This window comes from Phyllobates terribilis, unplaced genomic scaffold (assembly GCF_046119375.1).
Source record: "Phyllobates terribilis strain yellow unplaced genomic scaffold, ASM4611937v1 Scaffold_11__3_contigs__length_659146591, whole genome shotgun sequence".
Taxonomy (NCBI): Eukaryota; Metazoa; Chordata; class Amphibia; order Anura; family Dendrobatidae; genus Phyllobates; species Phyllobates terribilis.
The window spans coordinates 346,112,791-346,129,264 of record NW_027362771.1 but is presented as its reverse complement, the minus strand read 5'-3'; positions in this window follow the sequence as shown (position 1 = coordinate 346,129,264).

Below are 16,474 nucleotides of genomic sequence, written 5' to 3'. Positions count from 1 at the left end.
TGGGATGTCCTTGGTCGGCAATTGCAAAAGGAGCTGCCAGCAGCGGACTTTGATGATTTGCGTTCCCAAGTGCATTGATTGTGGCAGATCATTCCTCAGACAATAATTAGTAACCTCATTAATAGCATGTAAGTCCATGTATTTCTACATGGGGTGCTCATACTTGATACTGAAAAAAAAATGTCAATGCATTGAAAGTTTTCATTTTTTTCATCATTTGCATAACACCAACAAGGCTATTGATCCTGTGATTGCCATAATTCCATGACTTTTCCTTCTTGGTGTTGCAATTTCAGTGCTCAGAAGTGTATATACACAGTACTGTGCAAATGTTTTATCCAGGTAAGAATTCTTAAAAATACCTTAACATTCCTATTTTGTAATTAATTACCAAAATACAAAGTAAACAAGAGAAATCTAAATCAAATCAATATTTGGTGTGAAAACCCTTTGCCTTCAAAACTGCATCAAAGCATCAATTCTTAGAAGTATGCATGCACAGTTTTTAAAAGACCTTGGCAGGGAGGTTGTTCTAAACATCTTGGAGAATTAACCACAAAACTGTGGCTATAGACTTTCACAAATTCTTCGGTCTCTTCTCATAATCCCTGACAGGCTCGATAATGTTGAGATCAGGGCTCTATGGGGGCCATATCCTCACTTCCAGGAATCATCATTGTTGTTTTTATACACTGCAGATAGTACTTACTGGCTCCAAATTTACTGTGCAACAGGATGACCCAAACAAACAGCCAATCCGCTACCTCTCTGGTGGTATCATATGATGGATAATTCTGCCTTAAGGACCTTAGACATAGTGGTCAGCCAAGGAATCTTAGTGCAGCAGATAAGACACATCATGTTTACTTTCCAAATTTCAAGATGTCCAGCAGTGTCATCAGCTCAGAACTGGCAGCGACCAGTGGGCCCCAGTTACTACAATCTACTGTCCATAGTCTGGCTAGAAGTGGTCTTCATGGAAGCATTCCAGATAATAAAAAACAAAACATACCTTCCACATGGAAACAAAGTCAAGTGATTCCACTATGCATTAAGACCTTTGAACTGGGGTGCAGAAAGTGCTTATGAGTCAAAAGGTGAAATATAATGTAAGAGAAGACAGTTTGTTTTCCGAGGGACTGCAGAGAGGGACAATATTAAGTGTCTGCAGGTGACCGTGAAGCATGATGGAGGTTCCATGCAAGTTTGGGGCTGCTCTTTAGCAAATGCAGTTGGAGATGTGTGGTGTCCATAAATGCTGAGAACTACAGACAGATATTCATGATGCAGTACCATTTTGAAAACCGCCTTACAGCAATTTTTCCCACACCTGTCAAACTTTTGAACAGTACTTATTAAAATATTGGATGTGTCACCTTTTTCAATTTGATATAGGGAAAATAAATATAGCCAGTAGATAGAAAAGGATGAACCATCATCGCCACACAATAAAAGAAAAAAGAATAGATCTGCCTGTAGCCTAGCATTTTTGTTCCCCTGATCACAGCATAAAAGACATGAAATTACTGGTATTAAAAGGAAACTTCAAATCTCAAAGAGAAAGAAGAATCTCAGAATATAAACTGATGGTGACCTTTAACACTTTCAGAGCAGGAATGAATATGTCGCATGGATTTATGTCATTCTACATCAACTAAGGAATGTGCCCCTCAGACTTGTGAGGCCATCACAACACTGGACCTAGTCACAGGACAATAAAACCTTCACACTCCTTATCTATTAACTGCTAAAATATTTATAGCCAGAACTGTTTATCTCTTCCATAATAACTCTGCTTTCCATCACCTGTCTTACCTATTACCTATTGCATTTTTTGTGTCTTATTGTGTATAAATATGTGACTTCAGATTTTGTGGTATATTAGCCTGATGAAGAGACCTGCGTAGTCTCGAAAGCTTGCAATTTGTTACCATCTTTTCAGTTAGCCATTAAAAGGTATCAACCACTGAGGACTCTCAAATCTAAATATTTTTCACCTTTTTCAGATACCCTTACGTTTTTTTTTTTGTTTTTTTTTATTCAGCATTTAATGTACAGTTGTAAATTTACATTATGTTTGGACTTTTATGGGCATGGCAGTACCAAATATGATTTTTTATTTTTTTTTATATATATATTTCATTTTTCACTGGCATTCAAGACATTTAAATGCCTCTGTCAAAGATTGACAGAAGCATTCTAATGGCAGTAATCAAAGCCAATTCTAGTCGCTGCTGTTACAAACAGATGCCAGCTATATAACAAGGCCGGCATAACTCCAGTATAAGGGCTCTTTTACACGTCCGGATATTTACAATACTGCAAAAAACAGTACCGGAGATGACCGTGTGTGTGATACGTGTGGCAACCGTGTGCCGCATCAGTATCGCACGTACCGGCACTTGAGAATCAGCGGCATAGTTAGCGCTGTTCACAAGCGCTGGTTACTGATCGCTGCCCTCATCATTGTCCCCTGCTTGCACTGCGATCAGCGCTAGCAGCAGACAATGATGAGTAGTATTCTTCTCCTCCTGTGTCCTGGTGTAAAAATAAGAATACAATAAAAAATTCCTTATACTCGCCTGTCAGAAGATTTCACTCGCTGCAACCCATCTGACTGCTCATGCCGAGGAGCCAGGGAGAGGGCCCCTACTCTGTGCTGAGCTCGGTGAGTGACAAGGACACCGCTCGCTGCAGCGAGTCATTCTCCCTGGTTCTTCGGCGTGAGCGGTCAGATGGGTTACAGCGGGGGGACATCTTTGGACAGGTGAGTATAAGGATTTTTTAAAATTTATTCTTCTTTTTACAACAGGACACAGCTGGAACAGAATACTACTCTTTTTTTTCTCGTGCTGCGAGAAAAAAATTAACATGTCAGCGTGTTTTACCCACGGACACACGGTCCGTGGAAACACACTGACATGTGCATAGACCCATTCATTTGAATGGGTCTACGTGTGTCAGTGTCTTCAGTACGTGTGGAAACGGACACCACACGTACTCAAATCACTGACGTCTGAAAGGCGCCTAAAGTAGACTCACCTCCTAAGCCTAGACAATAGACACTGCGCATACGACCTGGGCTGAAGATATGTTACAGGTCGAGTGCGAAGTGCCTACGTTACTCAATTATGTTCCACAATTAATGATCTGGCATGAGTTGTATTATAGACCTAAATTATTATGTGGAATGAAAAATAGCATGGATGATATATACTCTAAATGCATTTCCAATTATGTTGATATATTTATTCTGTTGATGGCCAAAGTTAGAGCGATACAGGTTGGATACAGTTGCCTGCATAATAAGAATATATAAAATAAACTTCACGATGAACCCAAAAACCTTCATTTCTGGCTTTTTATCAGAGGAGATGGAAGAGATAGTAATACCTGTCTTGTGGATGTTAAAAGGTAACAAAGACGGTAATTCCCCAAAATTGGATGTTATCCAAAAGCCAGATGGTGATTCAATGGAGAAATAAAATGAACAATGCAATTACTTTATAAAACTGACTAGCAGAGAAAAAATGGTTAAGGAAACTTTACAGATTCTGGATCCTTTGGTTGGAAAGGGAAAAGAAAGAAACTTTAAAATATATATATTTTCTTTCCTATAGATGAATGGAGAGGGAGGGAAAAGGGGGGGACTGGGTTTGGGAGACTAGGGTTTTTTTTGTATAAGATTTATTTTTTTTGTCTATAACCTTAGTTCCTTCAACGATTCAGCGAATATAGATAACCTCAATTATAAATCAGAAGATAGTAGCAAGAGGTTAAAACATTAATGTTTTATTTATTTCTAATAAAAACATATAGAATTATCACCCCAAAAAGTGCACTGTGCGTATAAAACCTCAGATATACATATATGCAGCCTGATTAGGAAGACAAGCAATACTCCTGGATTTATACTTTTTAAGACCAAGTTATTAAACTGACTGCGCAATTTTCTATTAATATACCCTGTTTCTTACAGGAGGCTCAAAAAGGCTTACTGATAGTCAATCAATCATTATGCCACAACTCGAGCACTTCTAGATGGGGGGTCCTTTCTCTGTATTATTTCTAATTATCAAACGCTCTCATTATCCCACTTAATTAAGGGATCGGAGTGAGTAAATATCGTACCCCCTTTTTTTCAGTCAGGTTTATACAAAAGACAGTTTGTGCGACACAAAAATACCATAAGTCTCAATTACTGTGTCATGATTAATACCTTATCAATTATTACACGATCCTGCTGCTTACCAAACTGTCTTAGCAGCCTTCAGATTATAGTGAAATTGATTGATTTGGCATACTGTCAGTTTGTGAGGCACTAAGAAATCATGAACCTCAAAATACAATGTCATAACTTATACACCACCCTGCTGCTTATCAAACTCTCTTAGCAGCCCACGGATTCTAGTGCAATTAAATAGTTTGGCATAATTAAACCATTTCACCAATTTTTTATATATGTAGGCAGACTTATCTGTCATGAAGTCTCCTTCATTGGTGTCAGTGCAGGTTATACCATGCTTCGGCTCCCGACGCGTTTCCTTATTCTTCAGGGGAGTCTAGAGCCTTATGCCATCTGCCAGAAATGTCTGACACTGTTAGTGGATTGCATACATTTTATATGCTAACCGCCAGACCTGCCATGTGGTGTGTATTTCCGGTACCTGTGTCCCTTCAGCATTGCGCTCCATGATCGTGCTTGTGTCTGTTTCCTGACACGCACGCTGGAGCGCAGGGTCTCCTACTGCGCATGCACTCGCGGCCGATATTCCAGGTCACTTCCGGTTTCCCCATGACGTGTATCCGGCCCGTGGAACGCAACACGTCTCAGAGTTGTTTCACATATCTCCGGAGCCTGTCTTATCAGGGTTAGGGTCATGCCTACCACCTCAAAAAGCGCACCTACATTGCAGCATATATTAAGGGGGTTTATTATAGGGTGTAGTATGCCCTTAAGATATTTCCCAATCCCCAATATACAAATTCATATTCAAAGGTCGATGGAAATTGTTCCTCCAAGCAAAACCTTTTCTATATCAGTATATACAAGTTCCTGCCGATGGCATTAAACATACACACAAGGATATAGGACTGAAGTGAGGCTTCGGACAGATAAATCACCAAAAAATTAGATATTAATAAAATATATAAGAGAGTGGGGGCCCTGAGTTCGCATGTCCGACCACCATTAATGGGTTAGTGTCATACGGAGGAAAATACAGTGAGGGGAAAGTTCTGAGGAAAAGATAAGAGGGTCTAAACTGTCCCTTAGTAAATGTCCCTTTCCTAAGCTGTCACCTGCCTAACGCGGAGGTTGGCACCCTAGGGGATCTACGCAGTGGCGCCCCCACTCAACAGCGGCTGTCCCTAAGATGAATCGTTCCTATTCTTTCACCTACATGCTCAAAGGAAAGGGATGAAGGACAATTGTTCATTAAGTCCAGTCGGACTGAGGAGATCTTTTCGATCTTTTATCAAGGAGGATTTATATGCCTCTGGCAAAATCCCCTCAGGGTAACCTCTTTCTAAAAAACGCTGTTTTAAATCATACGCTTGTTCTTTAAATTTATTAATATTAGAACAATTCCTGCGTACCCTCAAATGCTGTCCTTTTGGAATACCTTTCTTGAGTGGGACAGGATGTCCACTGTCCCATCTCAAAAGGGAATTTGTTGCAGTAGGTTTTCTAAAAGTGCTTGTAATTAATTCGCCATTGTCCCCTTTTTGGATGCAGACATCAAGAAATGCTAGCTTTTCTCAATTCATTTCATATGTGAATCGTAGACCTATATCGTTCACATTTAGCCCTTCCACAAAGCTCGCAAAGTCATTCTCAGTTCCTTTCCATATCACGAAAATGTCATCGATGTATCTTAACCAAATGACCACCGTCTCGATCCCTGGGATAGGGGGGTCACTGAATATCTGGGTTTCCTCCCACCAGCCCAGGAGCAGATTCGCATACGAGGGGGCACAAGGGCTCCCCATCGCAGTGCCCCTGAGCTGGTGGAAGCAGGGTGGATTTAGAGTAGCCAGGGCCCTGGGCAGTTTAGAAGGCGTGGGCCCCCCCCCCCAGGTACCACATGCATCACGTGACATGTCACATGATCTTCATTTGATAGATCATGTGATAGGTCATGTGAGTAACACAGAAGTTCTGATCACATCTATAGACGGAAAATGGCGGAATTTTTTTTCCATTATGTACAACCCTATACATAACATAGAACTATGTATAGCAGTGCAGGGGTGGGATATTAATGTTCCCAAGGGGCCACATGAGAGACCATGACTGTTTTGGAGGCCAAACCAATAGGCTGAAATTAATTCTGCTCAATATTAATATTAACAAAATAAAAAAAATTATATTAATTGTATGACTTTATATTGAGCAGAATTAAGTATGCTGACATCACCCTATATACAGTATGAGTCCCCACATAACTCCCTATGCACAGTATAAGCCCCACATAGCTCCTTATATACAGTATGAGCCCCACTTAGCTCCCTATATACAGTATGAGCCCCACTTAGCTCCCTATATACAGTATGAGCCCCACATAGCTCCCTATATACAGTTTGAGCCCCCAAATAGCCTCCTATATACAGTATTAGCCCCACATTGCCTCCTATATACAGTATTAGCCCCACATTGCCTCCTATATACAGTATGAGCCCCACATAGCTCCCTATATACAGTATGAGCCCCCGCATAGCTCCTTATATACAGTATGAGCCCCCGCATAGCTCCCTATATACAGTATGACCCCACATAGCCTCCCTATTTACAGTATGAGCCCCACATATCCTATATACAGTATCATTCCCCCACATATCCTCCTATATACAGTATGAGCCCCCCACATAGCCTCCTATATACAGTATGCGCCCCTCACATAGCTCCTTATATACAATATGAGCCCCAACATAGCCTCCCTATATACAGTATGAACCCCCACATAGCCTCCCTATATACAGTATGAGCCCCACATAGCCTCCCTATATACAGTATGAGTCCCTCACATAGCTCCTTATATACAATATGAGTCCCAACATAGCCTCATATATACAGTATGAGCCCCCAAATAGCTCCTTATATACAGTCATGGCCAAAAGTATTGAGAATGAGACAAATAGTAATTTTTCCAAAGTTTACGGCTTCATTTTTTGTAATGTCAATTTGCATATACTCCTGAATGTCAAAGAGTGATCAGCTTAACAGCAATTACTGTACTTGCAAAGTCAATGTTTGCCCAGAAAATGAACTTTAACCCCCAAAACACATTTCAACATCATTGCAGTCCTGCCTTAAAAGGAGCAGCTAACATCGTTTTAGTGATTGATCCATTAACACAGGTGTGGGTGTTGATGAGGACAGGGCTGGCGATCAATCAGTCATGATTAAGTAAGAATGACATCACTGGACACTTTAAAAGGAGGCTGGTTCTTGGTATCATTGTTTCTCTTCAGTTAACCATGGTTATCTCTAAAGAAACAGGTGCAGCCATCATTGCACTGCACAAAAATAGCCTAACAGGGAAGAGCATCGCAGCTACAAAGATTGCACCTCAGTCAATAATCTATCGCATCATCAAGAACTTCAAGGAGAGAGCTTCCATTGTTGTCAAAAAGAATCCAGGGCACCCAAGAAAGACCAGCAAGCGCCAGGACCGTATCTTAAAACTGTTTCAGCTGCGGGATCGGACTACCAGCAGTGCCGAGCTTGCTCAGGAATGGCAGCAGGCTGGTGTGAGTGCTTCTGCATGCACTGTGAGGCGAAGACTCTTTGAGCAAGGGCTGGTTTCAAGGAGGGCAGCAAAGAAGCCACTTCTCTCCAGAAAAAACATCAGGGACCGACAGATATTCTGCAAAAGGTACAGGGAGTGGACTGCTGAGGACTGGGGCAAAGTCATTTTCTCTGATGAATCCCATTTTCGATTGTTTGGGACATCTGGAAAACAGCTTATTCGGAGAAGAAGAGGTGAGCGCTACCACCAGTCTTGTCTCATGCCAACTGTAAAGCATCCTGAAACCATTCATGTGTGGGGTTGCTTCTCAGCCAAGGGAATCGTCTCACTCACAGTCTTGCCTAAAAACACAGCCATGAATAAAGAATGGTACCAGAATGTCCTCCAAGAGCAACTTCTCCCGACCGTCCAAGAGCAGTTTGGCGCCCAACAATGCCTTTTCCAGCATGATGGAGCACCTTGCCATAAAGCAAAGGTGATAACTAAATGGCTCATGGAACAAAACATAGAGATTTTGGGTCCATGGCCTGGAAACTCCCCAGATCTTAATCCCATTGAGAACTTGTGGTCAATCATCAAGAGACGGGTGGACAAACAAAAACCAACACATTCTGGCAAAATGCAAGCATTGATTATGCAAGAATGGACTGCTATCAGTCAGGATTTGGTCCAAAAGTTGATTGAGAGCATGCCAGGGAGAATTACAGAGGTCTTGAAGAAGAAGGGGCAACACTGCAAATATTGACTTGCTGCATTAACTCATTCTAACTGTCAATATAACCTATTGGTACTCATAATATGATTGCAATTATATTTCTGTATGTGATATAAACATCAGACAAACACTAATAAAAACCAGAGGCCAGCAGATCATTTGAAAATATAATTTTGGTGTCATTCTCAAAACTTTCGGACATGACTGTACAATATGAGCCCCAACATAGCCTCATATATACAGTATGAGTCCCCAAATAGCTCCTTATATACAATATAAGCCCCAACATAGCTTCATATATACAGTATGAGCCCCCAAATAGCTCCTTATATACAATATGAGCCGACAAATAGCTCCTTATATACAATATGAGCCGACAAATAGCTCCTTATATACAATATGAGCCCCACATAGCCTCCTATATACAATATGAGCCCCAACATAGCCTCCTATATACAATATGAGCCCCAACATAGCCTCCTATATACAATATGATCCCAACATAGCCTCATATATACAGTATGAGCCCCCAAATAGCTCCTTATATACAATATGAGCCTGTACATAGCTCCCTTCTCCTATCGACTGTCGGTTCCACAGCCAGCTCAGAGAATGATCGAATCCCTCTCTGGGGGTGGCAAAATGCAGCTGACAGGGAGACACCTCTGATCACTACATGAGGTGGCCCGAAGCCACCCCCCTGACGAATGTACCCAGGTCACCTGCCCCTCCTCTTCCCCTAGAAACGGCCCGATACAGTCTATATGAGAATACATGACTGGTATCTATAATATAATCAGAGATGTGTCCGTCTGTTTGAAGCCTCTATAGACTGTGCACTCAATGCGCCTGCGCAGTCTGGCCAGAGACAGAAGAGCACATCAGACATTACAGGTGAGAGGCAGGAGGACGAGGATAAAGGATTGTGATGCCAGAGATCACGGTATGCGTAAGAGCTGACTGCATACTGCTATCTCCGGCGCCATTAGGACACATACCTCGATCTCCATTTTGTTGAAGACACTGTGTGCAAATTTGTCTTCAAGAAAATGGCGCCGGAGATCGCAATTAGTGTTGAGCGAATTTGTTCGGCATTTCAAATTCGGGTTCGTATTCAGGGTTGCGGCTTGTTCGCGCCAAAAAATCATCTCTGCCCATGAAGATCCCGGATTTTCCACGCTGTAACGCAAATAACTAATCGCAATATGTCCATGCACGAACTCTGGTGCCACACTCCTCCAGCCTCTCCGGAGATCGAGGACGCGGTGCAAGGGGGAGGGGAAAAGGTGAGTCGGAGTATTTTTTTGTTTTTTTTTATGGATGGAAGAACAGCAGAACAGGCAGGATGGGGGAGCATATACCAGGATGGGAGACCAGGATGGAGGAGCATGTACCAGGATGGGAGACCTGGATGTGGGAGCATGGTCCAGGATGGGGGACCTGCATATGGGGACCATATACCAGGATGGGGGGGGGGGGCATGTACCAGGATGGGAAACCTGGATGTGGGAGCATGGACCAGTATGGGGGACCCGGATAAGGGAGCTATATACCAGGATGGGGGGAGCATGTACCAGGATGGGAGACCTGGATGTGGGAGCATGGACCAGGATGGGGGACCTGGATAAGGGGACCCCATATACCAGGATGGGGGGGAGCATGTACCAGGATGGGGAACCTGGATGTGGGAGCATGGACCAGGATGGGGGACCCGGGTAAGGGAGCCATATACCAGGATGGTGGGGAGCATGTACCAGGATGGGGGACCTGTATAAAGGGACCATATACCAGGATGGGGGATCTGGATGTGGGAGCATGGACCAGGATGGGGGACCTGTATAAAGGGACCATATACCAGGATGGGGGGAGAATATACCAGGATGGGGGATCTGGATGTGGGAGCATGGACCAGGATGGGGGACCCGGATAAGGGGACCATATACCAGGATGGTGGGGAGCATGTACCAGGATGGGGGACCTGGATAAAGGGACCATATACCAGGATGGAGGGAGCATATACCAGGATGGGGGACCTGGATGTGGGAGCATGGACCAGGATGGGGGACCCGGATAAGGGGACCATATACCAGGATGGGGGACCCGGATAAGGGGACCATATACCAGGATGGGGGGGGGATATACCAGGATGGGGGAGCATACACCGGGATGGGGGAGCATTCGGTTTCAGTCATGGGATCTGGTCCGGCGCCGATTCAGTCATTGCTCTGAGAATACAGAGCAGCTGATGTAACCCCGGCGCTGACTGACAGCCGGCCTCACTGTAGAGCCACTGTCAGTCAGTGCTGGGGGCACAGTTATAGGGCACGCTCTGTATACTCAGTGGTGACCGAACCGGCACCGTCCCGCCCCCATGACTGAAACAGAATGCTGGCGAGGAGAATAAAGTTCATTTTTTCCCTGCTGCATTCAGCTGCTGGGCAGCATAATAACGTTGTTAACCTGCAGATTAACTGTTATATATGCAGGTGAATAGCTTTATTTCTGTTGAAAGGATCCCTTTAATTTTGTAGCACAATATTTCAATGAAATGGTGCCAGAGTCAGTGCATGCGCATAACACGCTATCCGGCACCATTTTATTGAAGACACTGTGTATGCAAATTCGCATACAGTGTCATAAAAAAAAAGGCGCCGTAAAAGTACTAAGAAAAAAGCTCGCCACCCAGGTGTGGAACGAGTTCAATAGCTAGTACAATATACTGTGGTACAGACATCAGATGTTATATACTATACACATTGTTTTATCCCATCTGATGTCTATACCACAGTATACCATACACTAATCTGTATACTGGATATGACATTCTTTGTACAGGGATATACACTGTACTGATCACACCGGGACCTGCACACAGGACCTCACATATTATATATGGAGCAGTATAGTATGTGATGTCCTGTAGGTTCAGAGTTGATCGGTCAGTGTAGGATCCTGTATGCGATGTCTGTGGTCGCTCTGCTGGGGCTCAGTGTGATTTATTGAAGGACTCTGAATTTTCCTGCAGATCTGGTGATGCTGGAGCCGATGACCCAGAGTGACCTGATCTGCAGCAAAGGTCAGAATCCTTAAATAAATAACACCGAGCCCCAGCAGAGAGGCCGCTGACCGGACACTATGGAATCCTGTGTGCACTTAGGAGGGGAGCAGCGTTCTGCAGCCCCCTCCTCACTTCAGACATCCTGCCCTGGGCCCGACCTCATTTACCGCCATCCACTGAGGTCCAATGCAGGAGCTCCTCTCAGGGAGGATGATGCAGCTCCAGGCGCCGCTGTGTGACGTCAGTCCTGGAGACGCAGCCAGTGCAGTGCAGGGGGCCTGTCTGCCTCCCTGTGATGTGACCGGCCGGCGTCTAACAGCATGTAGGTACAGTGCGGTCCCCCTGCCTCTGCCCTGCAGGAAACATTATAATGAGGGCGATCTGGCCGTGGGCCCCACGGAGCCTCGGGCTCTGGGCAGTGGTCCAGATCGTCCTCATTATAATCCGCCTATGGGTGGAAGTACTGGTTATCAAAAAGAAAGACATTATTCGCAAACAGAAATGAAGGGCCTTCAAAATAAAAGCATTGTGTCTATTGAACTGACATCCCCTAGTTCGAAGATAGTGGTCCACAGCTCTAAGTCCCTTTTCATGTGGAATAGAAGAATAGAGTGCTTCAACGTCTATACTTCCTAAGATCATGCCTTCATCAAGATGTATATCATCAATTTTACTTAGAAGATCAGTTGTGTCTCGGACATGCGAACTCAGGGACACCACAAATGGTTTCAAAACCTCATCTATGTAGACACCAATATTCTGTGTGCGACTTCCCACTCCAGATATGATAGGTCTGGCCTTTAAGGGATTCGTCCCTTTGTGTAGTTTTGGCAAGCTGTAAAATGTTGCCATTATTGGATGTGTTGGGACTAAAAAATTCCTCTCATCCTTTGTTATGACACCATTTGGAAAACCCTCATCCACAATCTCCCTCAAACCTCCAATTAATTCTTTTATGGGATTTTTTCCTAATTTCTCATAACCCGAGTTGTCATCCAGTATGCCCATGCAAAAATATTTATAGCCCTTCGTATCCATGATGACTATATTTCCACCTTTGTCAGATGGTTTTATGACTATGTTCGTGTCATGCTCCAATCTATGTAGACTCAACATCTGTTGTTTAGTTAAATTATGGTGCACTCTCGTGTTTTGTGCCTCAAGGTTCATGATGTCTTCAGAGACCAGATTAAGAAACACATCAATGGAGCTCAAGTCTCCAGATGGAGGTGGCATTTTTTTGCTTTTATTTTTTTAATTTGAAAAAGGCCCATTTCCATCAACAATGGGTATATTCTCATCCAAATGAAAAAGAAATCTCACATCTTGTAATAGGTCTTCAGTTATCCCTAGATCTAAACAGGATTTTTTATCTTCCCTTTTAAAATGTTTTTTCCATCTTAATTTTCGGATGAAAAGATGGACATCCTTAATTGTCTCAAAACAATCAAAATCAGTCGTAGGGACAAATGATAACCCTTTCTTTAATATATCCATTTCATCCGACAGTATTCTTGATGATAAATTGACCACTTGGGATTCAGTATTACTCTGTTGGGGTTTGGGAACCTTAGTTCTTTGTAAGTTTATTATAAGAAATACTTATAGAATAGAATAAAAAAAAAAAGCAACAGGAGATCCCTGTCCATTTTTAAAGAGAACCTGACTGCACGATTTTGTAGTGAAATGGCGCTGTAATACTGATTAAATTGATACCTTTGGTGAAGAAATCCGCTTTGTTGTTCGTATTTAACTTATACATAGTCGATAGGCGCTCATTAAAGGGAATCTTTCAGTAGGATATATGGGCATGTAGCTCATAGGAAGCTGAAAAAAATTATACCTTGATATCTGTAAACCGATGTCTTATTGCAGAGAAATCCATGTTTTTCTTGTATATTAATAAACTGGACTATGGGTCGGACACAAATCTGCATGAGAATCTGCCTCCAGAGATTATTAAAAGGGGAATTACGAGTGTGATGTGTAATGGCCGCTCTCTGCTCTCTTGATCTCACTGCAGAGCTGTGTGTGATTATACCTGACACATCTGCAGCTTCCTCTCAGCTTCAGCTCACAGGCAGATGGTTGCAATACAGCAGAGTTGTGAGCTGCAGCTGCTAATGTCTTTGTTATGAAACAATGTTCAGTTCTACTGTTTTGTGTTGGGGTGCTTTCACATTGTATTTAGCCACCCGTTCAGTGGCCCCGGAGATTCGGACGTAGTAAACTGGGTCTGGGTGTCCTCCTCCAGTAGGCGTCCACAGGTGGACAGAGCAGTGGTTGACACTAGATGTGTGCTCTAGGTAGTGGTTGTCACTAATTTTGTTGTCTGAGCAGTGATTCCAACAGGAGCAAAGATAGTATTCCTGGCTGCGTCCTGATCTGGGTCATTGATCGCTTCAGACATAGAGATCTGAGTTTCACTACTACCCTCTGCCCTTTTCAACTTTCTCGGAAGTTCTGTTTTGGTTAGAAATACTGCATGGCTGCTCTAAATACAAACCACTTGACTCTTTAAGGTTGGTATCCGAGCTGACGTTTTAGCCCTTCACGACCTTTAGGTTCTTTTTTATTAAAGTAGTGGAAAAAAAATCCAAAGTTTGTAAAAAAAAAGTGCCCGTAGCGTCTCCATTTTTCAGAATCTGGGGCCGGGTGAGGGCTTATTTTTTGTGCGCCGAGCTGCCATTTTTATTGATACCATTTTGGGGTAGATACAATGTTTTAATCGCCTGTTATTGCATAGAATTGCAATGTTGTGGCAACCAAACAAACGTAATTCTGGCATTTTGATTTTTTTCCTTACGCCGTTTACCGATCGGATTAATTATTTTTATATTTTGATATATCGGACGATTCTGAACGCGGCGATACCAAATGTTTGTTTGTTTTTTGAATGGGGCAAAGGAGGGTGATTTGAACTTTTATATTTTTTTACTATATCTTTAAAAACTTTTTTTTCTCTACTTTTTACATGCTTCAATATTCTCCTTAGGAGACTCGAAGCTGCCATCGTCTGATCATTTGTGCTATACATAACTGGGCTTCAGCACTGCTATGTGTAGCAGAATTGATCATCTATGAGCGCCTGCCATGGGGCAACGCTCATACAGATCAGCAATGACAAACATGGGGGTCTCGTGCAGACAGCTTAAGGGTCTCCCCCTTAACAGCTGCGAGTGGATTGTGATTCCGCCCTTGTCTGTTAGGGCCACATGATGGCTGATCAGATCAGTCATGTGCCTGAAAACATGCGGGCTCAATACCAGACACGACCTATAACGTACCTATACGTCATAGGTCGTGAAGGGGTTAAAGAACATACACTAATAACAGTTTCACATTTGAAATAATAACCAATGTATAAAGAATTTTTACTTATGCAAATCCATGACTATTGAAAGAAAATTCAGCTGCTGCATATGGGTGCTTGCATCAGGCTGCAGATCAACTCTTAAGCCTTTACTGCATTTCTCTCCTATATTTGACAGGACAGTGCTGCTACCTCTTATTAACATCATTATCTTAATTTTTTATTATTATTATTTGGATAGGGGACATCACCAGCAGATACAGGGTAATCTGCAAGTAAACAGCATAAAAATGATGCTTGCCTTCTTTATTGGAAATGCGGCTAAAAGGAGAAAATTAACCTATATCCTCCCTGTAGCCGCTTACTTTCAGTCATAGAGGCATGTACGGAGCGGTTATACACAGCTCATTACACAGTGAGCGCGCTGTAATCACTCCTCAGCACATTGATTGATGGCCTGCTCTGGACACACACACGCTCTGTATAGTAAATGGTAACTACAACTGCTCCGTGCATGCCCCAATGACTAAAAGCGATCAACTACTGGGAGGATATACATTTATTTCTTCTTCCCCCATGACGGAACCACGGAGAGAGGATCTGCCCTTCAAGGACAGGAAACCTACAGATAAAAAAGGGCGGCACCTCCCTACCGCATCAGTTGGTTTCCTGTCCTTGACGGGGAACCTACAGTTTGGCGTACCTGTGCCTGTGGAAGAAGAAAGGCATACCTAGGTGCCAGAAGGAATCTTCGTTGGAGCTGGGCCCGACCACTCTGATTCAGGCAGCGGGGGTTCCCTGCCTCAGCTGCGGCGGTGACCCGAGGCACCACCACTGGGGTCAGTGGGCCTCTAGGGTGTGCGAGGGAGAGGTAGCGAAAGATGGAGCACACATGCTACCTCTCCCTGGATCTTCAGGGCTGCGGCAGTGCAGGGAGCCGATGTCGCACTGGGAAAAATGTGCACAGGAACTTCCATGTTCTAGTGCGTGGGCGCGATACGCCCCCTTATTGCGTCACTCCCAGAATGCGGCACTCTTAGATCGGGTGCGCTCCTATGATGGGCACACCCCCTTAAGACGCGGCGCCGCAATGCCTGACTGGGAGTCCAGTCCAGGGCAGGGGAAAGGGGGGTGGAGAATCGCAGAGCAGACTTCCTGAACAGAACCCACTTGAGACAATGCGAGTGGGGGAGGACCTGGTTCTCTTGGCTGAGGATGATATCTGTCTCCGACCCCTGAGTGCTCCCGGAACTTCTGGACCTTCTTCCCCAGGGACCAGTTTGTCATCCTCAGGTAAAAAACTTGCACATGACAGCCTGGAATTTGAAAGGGCTCTCCTGAGAAATAAAGATTTTTCCCCAAAGTTAATCTCCACCCTACTACAAAGTAGGAAACCAGTAACCACCAGACTTTATGGGAAGACTTGGAGGAAGTTCCTTTCATCATCGGGTTCTGGGTTGGAAGGTGAAGTTCCGCTGTCAGCCATTTTAGAATTTCTGCAGAAGGTATTGGAAAAGGGCCTAGCTACAAGTACCTTGAAGGTCCAGATCGCAGCTTTCGGGACCCTATACAACAGTGACCTGGCTAGAAATGATGGATATCTAGGTTCATCAGGGCATCGGCTAGATCTAGACCTA